At 33.5% G+C, this 14,047-nt stretch overlaps 1 protein-coding gene across 2 annotated transcripts in view; it reads left to right on the top strand.

The window, feature by feature from the left end:
• The window catches only part of LOC108737950 (collagen alpha-2(IV) chain-like), a 64,088-nt gene that overhangs the window by 28,444 nt on the left and 21,597 nt on the right, over positions 1 to 14,047 (top strand). The window lies entirely within an intron of this gene.

Raw genomic sequence — 14,047 nt, 5'->3', positions numbered from 1 at the left:
GGTGATATTTTACATTCTGCAGTTTAACATCACAAAGTTTTCTATTATAGCAGTCGAAAAGTATAAAATCAAATGAATCATGAAAAAAGTGAAAAGAATAAATTGTAGTCAACGTAGGTACCTCAGGAAACTTTCGTGAATTTGAATGTTGTTTTCAGAAGAATAGTTTGATATTGTTAGGTACTCCGAATACGGGGTGTTTCTCAATTTATTATTAAAGGAAGCATTGATAAGTATATAGAATTCACATTATGTATAAAGTGGTTAAAACAGTTCTGATATGGCCTTCATCGATTGTGAATTAATCTTGGCAAATAAAAGAAATCAAAAATTTTAGTGCCCAAGGATTTTCGATCACGTATCTCAAAAAATATTAAATTTTGGACTGTACGAGTTCCCACTGTGTTTCAAAAACAATTTCAGTTTTCAGTACCTACAAAATTAAGCCTATATAGTAATCAATAAATAATCAAAGTCAGTAAACATTGTAGGTGTATGTATACGCTGTACCCGTAGGTAGAGAATGGGCTTTCAATTACTTGTAGGGATTCCAAGGATATTATGAAAATTAAACTTTATATAAGCAAAAAATCCCACGGGAACCGTATCAACGATGTCACATCATGTCATAATGAAAGTTTCCTTTATTTGGGGATTCTTCGGTTTGGTCAATAATTTATCGAGACTGTCTATGATGTGATGCGATTCGGGATGACTCTAAGGTGGTGGCCCATACGGTTCAACTACTTACGTCCTGATCTATACAATAAACATGCATGTACATATGTATCCATATAATAGTGCTAATTAAACTTGGATTTCTTTAAATAGATTAGATCCGTGTAGTGACCTTTGAGTTACGGTCGGCTCTAATTGAATTATTTCCGTTTGTGTTATTTGTTGTTTGACTCATCGAGGTGTAAAGCATGTGCATTCATGAAATACATAATACATATAACTGTAATATTATATTTCTTGACAGATATAGACTCGACGATATGACGTTATCAAGTAATCTTTCTCAATCTAATGCTACCGTTCGGCTAATTAATGACATGCTAAAGACTAAGAGAAACGTGTAATTATGTAATAAACTAGTAACAACTACGTGTACGTAGTACAATAACTGCGAAATAGCAGTGGGACGATGCCACAAAACTTACAAAAATAGGTGTGAGCTAATAAGCTGTTTTATGTCTGTAATTATTAAGTTAAATCCGGTTATCAATTCTATGTGAAGTATGGATTTATGTAAAAGTGTTTTAATGTGTTTTTAAAAAAATTAAATGCCTTTTTTGTTGAAATACAGACAGGATTGTTAAATTGTCTATGTAAATATACATAAAAACGAAATCTGTGTGCATACAGGGCGTTTTAAAGTAGCACAGCGTTCAAAAAATTCGTTTGTTAAGGAATTTCTGGTTAAAATTTCCCTTTATTTTTTCCAACTGAAAAATGATTAACAATTAATCTGAAGGTAAAGGTGGGGGTGGGGGTGGGATCGAAAGAGGAGGTCTCCCCCACCGCTGTACCATAAAAAGTTCGTGGCGGTCTCACCTCCATAAAAAGTTATGGGGGTTCGAAGTTAATAAATATGCCAATTTTTATACATTTCTAGGCATGTAAATATTTATATACTTAGTCATTCTTAAACAATATTCAAAGGTAAAACTAATGAAAAATACATAAAAATATTGAGAAAGTTATATAAAACATTATTTAAATAGCTTTATCAATAGGGTAGGTTAGGTTAGGTTAGGTTATCAGGTTTTGTTCAAGTGACCACCCTCTTTCGATCCCCCACCTCCACCCGCTTGAAAATATTTTTTTTATTGAATTTTATTTGAATTATAGTGTATGAAAATTGTCAAAATAATCGACTTTCAACCCCCATAACTTTTTATGGGGGTGAGACCGCCGCAAATTATTTATGGAGTTTTGCTCAGATGGCCACCCACTTCCAATCCCCCTAAGGGGGCCATCATCTAACCCCCATAACTTTTTATGGGGGGTGAGACCGCCACGAACTTTTATGGTACGGTAGTGGGGGAGACCTCCTCTTTCGATACCGCCCACACCCACCCCCTTCGGGGTTTACCAATCTGAATTATGTCACATTATTCAATTTCATAATATTTAATTAAGAATTGAAAAGAGATAAATTTTGGCATGCTTGCAGAGAGTTACTCCAATGAAATGAAATTGTGAGGATTTTTCGATTTAAAGTCTAGTTTTTTCCGACAGGGGGGTGTCAAAGTTGACCAAAAATTGATTGGACTAATATGACAAATGTGAACTAAAGAATAGAGGCAATTCTTCTAGATTTTAACATGCCTAATAAGAATATGATTTAAAATAGTTGTGATTAATAATCGAAGAAATTCATGTTTTTTATTAGGGATTATTATTTTATTGAAATTACCTATATGAAAATGAATGCGATATGCTCGAATTATTTTGAATGATTGAGTCTTATATATGTTTTTTTTTTTAAATTTATTGTTAGTATCAAATGTAACCCATTTAAAATTAACAGCGCCACAGCTGCCTTTATTTTCATGAATTTAATTTGTAATTTACTTACAAATTCTTTAACACACCTACATAAATATACCATATGCGAAAGAGATGATGGACCTTCATAGAAAGAATCTCAAAGTATACACCATGCGCATTGCCGCTTCGTAGAAATGCGTATTCGTACACAATTTCCAACAATCGATCGGTGTGTACTCACAGTCTTTACTGCTATGGGTAAAATTCGTTTATTACAACTGAATGCCAAGATCCGCACTTTCGCATACGGTATACACAGATGCAATGTAAAATTTTAAGTTGTCTCTGTGTATGTAATGAGTTTGTGCAATTTGCCAAAATTGATATTCTTCAACTACACGACAAGCCGCATATCTGATGGAGTCGCCGCCATTGAGACGACGCTTAATAACCCACAATGAAATAGAAAGATACGTAAAAAGACAAGTGTATGGTAACATGTCATCTTGTTTGAATCAATTTATTGCCTACTGCCTAGATTACGGGCTACTTAAGAAATAAACTATAGAATGGTTGTCACTACTTTGCGAAGACACGATTTGCGCAATGTGTGATAAAGGCTAAGAACTATACATACATATCTAGGTACATATATTACAAGTTAGACTTAGTAGCTACTAAAATTTTTGTCATAGATAGACGTACAATCATTCTTTCAATTCAGAGGTGAATTTCTTATTACTAACAAAAGCTGATGAAAAAGGAGTAGATATACAGGGGCAAAAGATTAGTATGCTTAGATTTGCAGATGATATAACAGTATTAGCATCTAGCAAAGACCGAGCAGCATGGCCTAGATGTTTAGACCATTGCTTAGCATTCGGGAGGACGCCGGTTCGATTCCGGGTCCGTCTGCCTTGGTCCAAGATTTTCTGTGGTTTCCTTGGACCACTTAGGCAAATGCTGAGGCAGTAATATTCCACAGATAATCATTCATTCTCTTCTGTCTTCATTTCGTCCGTCTCAACTTTCTCACCCGAACCACTACCCACCCATTCCCACGATTCCTGAAAGCAGGCTGAAGAGGGCCTTCCGCCCTACCTTCCGGCGTAGTCCGGAGGGACTGCTCGCCCACCAGCAATACTGGCTGGTGAGAATGAAACACCCAAAGGTTTTTTTTTTAACAGAGGAGTTAGAGATAGCTCTAAATAAAATGGAAGCGGTACTGACAAAACAGTACTCTATGAAAATAAATAACAGTAAAACAAAAATACTGATATGCGAGGGAAAAACAAATAGGGAAACAGCTAATATAAATATAGAAGACGAAAAATTAGAAGAAGTGGACGATTTTAGGTATCTAGGAAGTCAGGGCGGAAGGAGTAGTAGGGATATTAAGCAGGTGATACCGCAATAAAAATAAAAAGAAGTGATTTCAATGCTCGCGAACGGTTAATTAAGAAATTCGAAAAAGGTTGTTAAAGGTGTATGCTTGGAGCACGGCGTTGTACGGGTGCGAAACACTAACAGTGGGCGCGGCGGAAAAGAAAAGTTTACAAGCGTTCGAAATGTGGTGTTACAGACGGATGATGAGGATAACGTGGGTAGAAAAGGTTAGAAATGAAGAGGTATTAGAAAGAATAGGAGAACAGAGGACTGTATGGAAGTCAATATGAAATAGGCTAGATAGGTTAGTAGAAAACTTTCTCAGGTATGAAGGTCTAGTCAGAAGCATATTAGAGGCAGAAACGGGAGTTAGGAGTAGCAGAGGTAGACCTAGATTAGATTACTGTTGGCAAATAGTTAAGGATATGGAATGTTCTAGTTTTAGGGAAATGCGAAGATTAGCTCAGGATAGGAAAGAGTGGATGTGCGTGTCCAACCAGTCTTAAGACTGACGACCTTACAATGATGACTAACAAATGATGAATGAAAATCGCGACTTTGCAAGTACTTTTCAAATTTTCTTTTACTTACTTTTGATTTGTTAATATACAAAATTAAAAATTATCTGATGTTTGCTGTTTTCACTATTCTCATTTTCTTGGAGCATTGGGGAAATGTGAAGGGAAGATATAAGTTTTAATTTAATTTACTATTGCAGACCCAAACACATAAATCTGCTTGTAGAATCAACACGAGTAGATAAACTGACAATTTCAATTGCAATTTAGGAATATTTATTTGTTTTTATTTAATTTTATGCAAATGAATTTAGCGCGTTGACACCATGCAATGCAATATTACTGTAATAGTTAAACGTTATGATCAAAGTGGTCAGTTACCAATAGTGCATAAAACGTATAAAAAATAAATGTTTCAAGTATATTACAAAGATTAAAATGTTTCCCTTTTTGAGATTATTGGTTAATTCAATTTTATTACGAAAGTCCCTAATGTATATCATGGTATGTAGGTAGATACGAAGCAACCACTGAAAATATGTATTTAAAAGAATATATAAATAAGAGATAAGAATCAGATTCAGAAAATTTCGTTTATGTTTTATTTTGTCATATAGCGTAGCAAATTATTTTACGTAATCTGTGTTTAATTTCACTGGCGTCAGGCTCTTTTGGGTTACGTATCACGGGTACGTGTTCTCGATTTTGATATATTTGGCATCTCTAAAGGTCTCTTGTATTCTTTGAAAAGGGAAAGTAAGTGCAAGGCCTTCTGAAATTCTCTTTGGTCATCTTTAATTAAGTGGTACCCGTGTAACTACCAACATTTACTTTTATATTATTATTATTGAAATAAACAAACGCAAACAGAGAGATAGGAACCTAACATTTTACTATTATCATCAAAAGCAAAGTCAATACAAAATTGAACATGAATGTAATCAAATCAATCTATTAGGAGAAGTGTTCAATTATAACAAGAAAGTGTTTTTTATTAATTTTTGAAGACGCTGCCAGTGTAAAAACGGTTTGAATGATTGAGTCTTATATATGTTTTTTTTTTTAAATTTATTGTTAGTATCAAATGTAACCCATTTAAAATTAACAGCGCCACAGCTGCCTTTATTTTCATGAATTTAATTTGTAATTTACTTACAAATTCTTTAACACACCTACATAAATATACCATATGCGNATTACGTAAATGAAAGTTAATATCAGCAATTTCTTATGCTGAAGTGTACGATGTGTTGCATACCTATTTACAAACAATTCCTTTAAATTTAATTTTTCAAACAATTTTCAACACAAAGAAAGTGATTAAACAAATTGTTCACAAAAGTGAATTTCGATCACTTGAAAAGCAATGATGCTAACAGTTTAGAGCTCGCAGTGACTAAAAGGGGGAAGAACTAGTTTGTTTAATAGAAATTGAGAAAATCAAACCAAATATGAGAATGCCAAGGATGAACAGATGCATGGGCTTCGAAAGTTACGAAGTTGACAGGATTATTAGGTACTTGTTCGAATAGTTGGCTGTGAAGATTTGGTAACTAAAGTAAATAAAAGCATAAATAGTTTCTAACGGGTTGCCTTTCCATGCATATTAAACACTTACTACAGTACCTATAGTAGTAGGAAATTTTAAAAATGATAAAAATCCAAAAAGCGTTTGTTAAAATTTTTGGATAGACACCACTGCATAAGTTTAATTGCAATATACGTCTGTGAGTATAGCAAATGTAAATATTAATAACTTGTTTTGCGTCAGTGTAGGACTGTTAAAAAAAAGGCTAAAATATGTAGGTGGTATATGTCAAGGGCGGCCAGACGGTCAAGAATGGTTCAAATCTCTCAAAAAATTTTTGACATTTAACTGTCGTCAACTGCAATTTTATATGGTTGATTAATAACGATCTTTAAAATTATTTATGAGCGTAATCTATCAATTGCAAGTCGCTAATTGCCCATACTTCAGACCTAAAGCAATTGAAATAACGAGTTGTCGTATTTTATCAAAAGCTTCAAAATAAATGATACGTATTGTATCATTTTACGACACTTATAAACAAATTCACCAAGAAGTCTTTTCAAAGTGCTAAATTTTGGTCCAGAACAGACTGGGCTAACGTAGATATTGCCCATATTGTGAAGGAGTACCACGAACTGATTTCTAAAGAATGTCTGGGCGTCAATGGTTTCGTTTTAATTTTATTCGACAATGACATTGATGATGTAATTTATGACGTAAAATAACATCCCGCTTATTACTAGCCTTCAGTTAGCACTGTTTCGTAGATACTAATTGTTAGAAAAACTCCAAGTGCACTCTTGAATTAATACCTGGAAACTTCATATGCACTCTTTAGTAAATGTATTAGTAACTGTGACAGACTCATTGAGATATTAATATAAGTTACTAAAGAGTGCTCTCAAACTGTTAACTATTGCCCAAAAAAGTGTATTGCAGTTGATTCCTAAGGAGTTCCCAGAATTTAACAGTTCTGTCTTTATTTTATTTGATAATGAAACTAATGATGCAATTTATGATATAAAATAACGATCGATTTATGACCAGGCTTTATTTAACACTCTTTAGTAAATAATTAGGAACTTCATCTGCAGTCTTTAATGAATGTATTAGTAACTGTGACAGACTCACTGAAATATTAATATAAGTCACTTATGGGTGTTCTGAAACTGTTAACTTTTGCTCCAAAAAGTGTATTGGAGTTGATTCCAAAAAAGTTCCCAGAATTTAACATAACTGTCTTTATTTTATTTGACAATGAAATTAATGATGCGATTTATAACGTAAAATAACGATTTATGTATGACTAGACTTTCGTTTAGCACTCTTTATTAAATGTATTAGTAACTATGCTAGACTTACTACGATACTAATAATAATTAGTAAAGAGTGCTCTCAAACTGTTAACATGCATTGGATTGTCGGAGGCATTACTGACATTGAGGAGGGGTTGATTATTAAGAAGTTCCCAATCCCTAACAGGTTTGTTTTTATTTGATTAGACAATGAAATTGTTGATGTAATTTATGAAGTATGTAAAATAACGGTCGATTTATGATTAAGCTTCATTTAGAACTCTTTTAGTGCTACAAAAGGTTAAAGTTTATACTTCGCGGACTCTTTAGTAAATCTACTCTGCTAAACTTACTGTAATACTAAATATGTATGAGGTACCTAAAGAATACCCTCAAACATATATGCATATATAGATTATATTATCGTATGTATAACTGTCATTGTGGAGGAGTAGCCAGAGTTGATGACTAAGAACTTTCCACACTTTAACAGTTTTGTCTTTAGTTTATTCGAAAATGAAATAGATGATGTACTTCATAATGTAAAGTAACGGTCAGTTTAGATTTAGGTTTTATTTAGCATTTGTTTAGTAAATACTTACTATTAGTGCTATAAAAACTAGAAGTGAACTTTAACTACTCTCTAAGTGCACTCCTTAGAAAATCTGTTCGTATCAGTGTTAGATATACTGCATATGGTAAAATTTAAGAACACATCAATCAGTATTAAATTGTGCAAATTTAGCACTAAATATTTTAACGAAAAAAGTCTAATATTAGAAAAGAAATTTTGAGAACGTAATTTAACAGGTTCGAGTAACTTTCCAATATAGGTAAAATATGTTGGAATGATTGGAAAGCCGCTCAATAAAATATTATATTTATGCAAACAAAAATGCAGGAACCTTTTGGAAGTTCAGCTTTTTGTACAAAAAAAGTAAATGTCACGGCTTTTTTTTAACTCATAAGACGATAGTCACAAATATATTTATTTATGTATAAGCGTCCACGTTTGGTTTTTGCCGTCTATTTCGTGTTTCTTTTATTATTCTTGGTCGGTTGAGATCACAATGAACTTGATACAATAATCGCTTTCTTATGCAATTTATTGCGAACAGTCTTTTGAATTACGCATTTATTTACGCAAGTTCTTTTGTAATTCTATTTTCGTTATTCACCTTTTGTAATAGACAAAATTTGGTTTACAGATAGGAAATAGTAAATAGTTGAATTATAAACAATAAAGTCGTTCTCAATGTAAGTGAGAATGCTTTGTTTTAATGTAAATGGTGCATAATAAATAAATTCCAAGCGTCTGTAATCTGTATATCATGTCTGTACAAGATACAAGGTCTGTTCAAAAAGTATCGCGATCGGCCATGTTGAATGTTCAGTTAATTTTTGACAATTGCTTTGCTTGCACGTGTTTTGGATCGTCTTCGATTTTTGCCTATTCCAAAACATGGACCAAAGAATCTATATTAAATTTTGTGTGAAAAACAAAATTTAATATAAAATATACTGAAGCTACCTTGAATCGAAGCAATATTTATCGGTGGTAGAAGGAAGGGATATAAGGCGCTTAATAAATTGTAGATAATACTATTTATGTATATATTTAAATTTAAACAATGTTTTTGATTAGAAATCTACAGTTGACAGTTTTCGTTCACAGCTGCGCGCGCAATCTTCGTCACGTGATACGTCGTAATTTCCGTCGTATGCTGCACAGGCTACTTCCGTTGCATGCTAACATTTTACTCCCAGCGTTCCAAATGATGTATCTACAACTCAAAAATATTGCTCGTTTAATAGTAGCTACAGATTACGTAATAGAAAAGGGATATAATTGTTACTCCTCTGTTTCTCTTGCATTTCAGTGACTATATTACCTTATCCTTAGGGATAAAAGTGTTAACAAAACCTTTGGAGCAAATAGATAGTAAGCTACAAGCTCGACAAATAAAGCGCCTACCATATAATAACATATTTACTTAATTGAAATTTGAATTTGATTACGTGAAAATTTTTTGATAAAGACTTATTTAAACTTGCTAATTATTATTCAGGATTCTTACCGGTGGTAGTCAATATGGTGTTATTCACTGAAAAAAAATTTAGTTACTTTTACAATTAGCACAAAAACTTTCAAATACAACATGCTTCCTTATTGTTAGGTAAATTTCGCTGGCATTTTCGTGCACAGTGTTGGAGGATGTTTTGCATGCATTTAGATAAATGTAAACTGTGCTATCAGTTCTTAATCCTATACCTAATATTGGAAAAAATAGCTCATGCGTAGGTATTGGAAAGGTATTCGATACGATCAATAATAAAAAAGAGGACCTGTACAGTCAATACTCAAAAAATTTATTTGACACCACAATCTTTTTGTGACGTATTTTGATAAACTTTGATAAACGTAATTTGGGATTGATTCACCTTTTTCGGTAAGAAGTCGCTTATTCCACGTTCCAGAAGTGGTTGGCAGCCTCAGAAAAGGTTGTGAGATCGAAATGTCATTTTTTGTGACTCAGTGCAACCAAAGTGAAGGCGAAACTTCACTAAGTCTTTGCTAATACCGCAGCGAAGATCATTTCAGCTTCGCTAAGTTTCTTGAGATTGCCATCAACTCTTAATATCTAAGCACTATTTGTGAATTTGACTTCTCTAACGCATGTAAGCTTTCTGGTATACAAATGGACACTAGTGGCCACATTGATTGGTCAATTTCAATTTAATGAGTGACTGTAAAGAAAACCGAAAGTTTTTTCAATAGTCATTGAAGTTCTGATACGTAAAATATCTCTCATTATGATCATAATAATGGAAAAAGCAGCAAAATTGAAGTATGTGTTTTCGTGATCATGTCCTCTTTTTGTGTGTACTTATATTTCTTCGAAGTTCGACAGCCAACCAGTTTGCTCAGTATCATCAGCTGCACTAACTCATGCTATAAAGTTCCGATCTGTCTTTCAGCAGTGGTTCAGCTTTCTGGTAATGATTTAGGCGTCCCCTTTTGTTACTGATCTAATTTATAATCAATCAGGTATTAATGGTTGCCGAAACATATATACAGAGTTGGCACGATTAAAATTGGCAAAAGTCCGCAACAAATTATCTGTGAGAATTGACGTATCTCCTTTCTTGTTTCCACTTTGGACTGTAGTCATTTTTTCTGCGTTTTTAACACGCCTTTGTTAAGTTAGGAAATGCTTCATGAGCAGTGCAGACAAAGTAAAAAGAGATAACCGAATAATAGTAAGCGGTCCAGCGGTTAGAGGTCGAGATCAGAGTCGGGTTTATAACTGCCTGGTTGGAGTTATATCTTTAAACAAGCATCCTACATTCCTAAATAAATGAAAATGTTAAATTTTCTTTAAAGTCCGATGCTGACAACTTGCTCAAATTCTGCTTGTCTGCATCTCTTTTTATTTATTAGTGTCCGCTGCAATTCCTATCTGACATCTCTTTTCTATGTTTGCGATATTCTCTACAACGCCTGCTGCAAGAAAAAAGTAAATGCGATAATTTTATTGAGGACTAAACTATACATTGTCTTTTGAAGAAATGTCTCCGTAGGCATCATTTCTTCCACACGTTATATTTGTTCACGTTTCAAAGAACTATAAACGTTTAAAGATTGTAGTTTTTATCAACTGCTCAATTCAAAACATTCTTGCTTTAAAATAGGTGGCAAGATCTTTATCATTCATAACCTCTACTATGAATGAAGAATTATTTGATTTCACTAGCTTTCCTAGTTAATAACTAGCATCTGGCATTTTCTGTGCTGAAATCCTGTAGTGCAGTGATCCAGACCGCAGAAGGTCACAAATTGAATTACTCAAATAAATTATTTAAAAAAATATTTTTCTGTAAATAACAAAGCCAGTTTGAATTTTGACCACTCTTATCATTTTTTGATGGAATAAATATGCTTTTTCTAGACTTCAGTAAAAATTTTCAACAACGTCCACACCCGACCCAAAATTACTTGTCGACCCCTGCTCCAGTGTAATGAACATTTCAATATACAAAACCAATACGATTACTAAATATTAAAAATATCAATCCATTATGGTTACAGCCTAATACTTTTGAAATTTCACTTGGAACTCCAATAGTAAATACGTGTTTATCAGTTTTCGTCACCTTTTTTTTATAACGATACTTATGGCATTTACTTCCCGGATACGAATTTCATTTGCGACTATTTAAAGTTATAGTCATTTAAATCATTCAAAAGATGCTACTAATATGACTTTTTAATAATTATTTTTTATGTTAATTTTACGAGAATGTCATCAGCATGAAAAAATGAGTAGGTAATAAAGTCGCATATTAATAAAAATTTTAAAAAAATATCTATCGTTATTACATATTTGCATGATCATAATCAATCAGAATATCAAATGTTAATCAGGCAGACGGCTTAATTACCAATTGGTTATTTTTGTATAAATGTTAATCTTTATAAAGTGTGTTAAATTTGAGACATTATGTAATTTAATAACGTAGATACATTACTATAATATTAACAAACAAAATTATTATTATTAAAATAACCATCGCAAAATAACGAATCAAACCGCGCACCAATAGGAAGCTAATCTAGGGATTTTTATCAAGAAACTAACTTCAAGAATTTATGTAGTGAAGAGCAAAATTGCTCTTGATGTTGTAGTCACGACCAAAACAGTCTTTATGATAGTTAGATCAAGACCAAGACTAAAACGAAGACCGAAAACCTTAAAAGTTATGATAAGCTTCAGCATTTAAGACAGTTACTGTTTCGAAAATAGAAAAATTAGTGTTTGGAAGAATTATCTAAAAATACATAAGTATTAGATTAAATGAATAGGAAGACCAAAACTAGAATTAAATGAACAGTAAGACAAAAACTAGAAGAATTTGAACAAAACCAAGACTATTACCGAAAAAGTAATACCAAGACTCAGACTAAGACCAAAACCAAGACTGGAATAATCTTGGCATTGATATGGTTTTTCTCATCACTAAATTTATCCGTCAATACATAAATACGATAGCTTAAAAATCACAAAATTTGAAACAGATTCTGCGTTCAACAGCAGACCCAAGTTCGGCCCTGACTGTGACCCTGTTAAATTTTTTAAGGTTATAAACAAGAATCTATTTTCACAAAAATCATTATACTGTTTCGGTTGGAACCATCCCGAGTAGTTTACCGCTCTCAGACAAACAGATAGATTTCTCCTGCAGCTTTCATTTTCTATGCATCTTGCACGTTAACGTGAGATAAAGCAGTAAAAGTAGGATCGTCGATGGATGCTGAGAAAGAAGTAGTTATGTAGGTGCTGTTTTTAATAGACGATGACCTGCATCAGGGACTACAAAGAATGACATCGTTGAGATGTCGTTACCATTTTTGACAACGTTGAGTTTAGCCCTTCATAATTATGGGTCAACGTGCTCCGACGGGTGGAAGCTTCCAACGGTAGTCGAAGACAACAGCGTTAAAGGTGCTGTTTCGTCGCCTTGTTAGGGCTCGTATTTGGCAATATCCTGCTGATACTTAAAAATCCGGCTCGAAGGACCATATGTTTCGTCGCCTTGTAAGGGCTCGTATTTAGCAATATCTTACTGATACTTATCAGTATAATAACGCATAAACGTTTAATTTGTGGAATTTTATATTGAACTTACATCTACTGTACACCTTTAATTACACTATATACATCGAGCGAATGTGAATCTTAATGATTTGTCTGAATTATATTGTGAATCTTTTCGCTTTACATGATCTGAGTCTCTCTTAGAAATAAAAAAACTTTTGGGTGTTTCATTCCTACCAACCAGTAATGCTGGTGGGCGGGCAGTCCCTCCGGACCACGCCGAAAGGTAGGGCGGAAGGCCCTCTTCAGTCTGCTTTCAGGAATCGCGGGAATGGGTGGGTGGTGGTTCGGGCGAGAAAGATAAGACAGAAGAGAATGAAAGATTATCTGTGGAATATTACTGCCCCAGCATTTGCCTAAGTGATCCAAGGAAAGCACAGAAAAACTTGGACCAAGGCAGACAGACCAGGAATCGAACCGGCGTCCTCCCGAATGCTAAGCAATGGTCTAAACCTCTAGGCCACGCCGCTCGGTTTTCTATTCATATCGCACGCTAACGTGACATAAAGCAATAAAAGTAGGATCGTCGATGGATGCTGAGAAAGGAGTAGTTATATAGGTGCTGTTTTTAATAGACGATAACCTGCATCAGGGACTACAAAGAATGACATCGTTGAGATGTCGTTACCATTTTTGACAACGTTGAGTTTAGCCCTTCATAATTATCGGTCAACCTGCTCCGACGAGTGGAAGCTTCCAACGGTAGTCAAAGGCAACAGCGTTAAAGGTTCCCTCTTCATGGATGACTTTAAATTTATTGCTTACGTGCTAGGCTAAGGATGTTTGGGAGGTATGTCAAAATGCTACGAGACAAATAAAAATTTGGAAGAACGTTCTTCATTCAATTCTAAAACACCCGTAAAAATTACAAATCGATTCACTAAACCGTTAAAAAGTTATTGAAATTTTAAAAATTTGTAATTTTACACGAGATTCATTAACCGAAGAGATTAAATTTATTTTTATTAACAGAAAAAAAGCTACCAGAAATTTCAAACTTTTATAATAAGTAACTTGAACTCTGGATAATCACTTTAGCGTAAGGTTATTTAAATTCACTAAATGGTTATCTAGGAAAAAATGAAAAATTAACTGAAAATCCCATTTTTACTTGATAATATAATGATAATATTTATAATTGTCTGAAATAAATGCAATTTTAAA

This window comes from Agrilus planipennis, unplaced genomic scaffold (genome assembly GCF_000699045.2).
Source record: "Agrilus planipennis isolate EAB-ADULT unplaced genomic scaffold, Apla_2.0 scaffold120, whole genome shotgun sequence".
Classification (NCBI taxonomy): domain Eukaryota; kingdom Metazoa; phylum Arthropoda; class Insecta; order Coleoptera; family Buprestidae; genus Agrilus; species Agrilus planipennis.
This window is presented reverse-complemented; position numbering and strand designations above follow the sequence as displayed.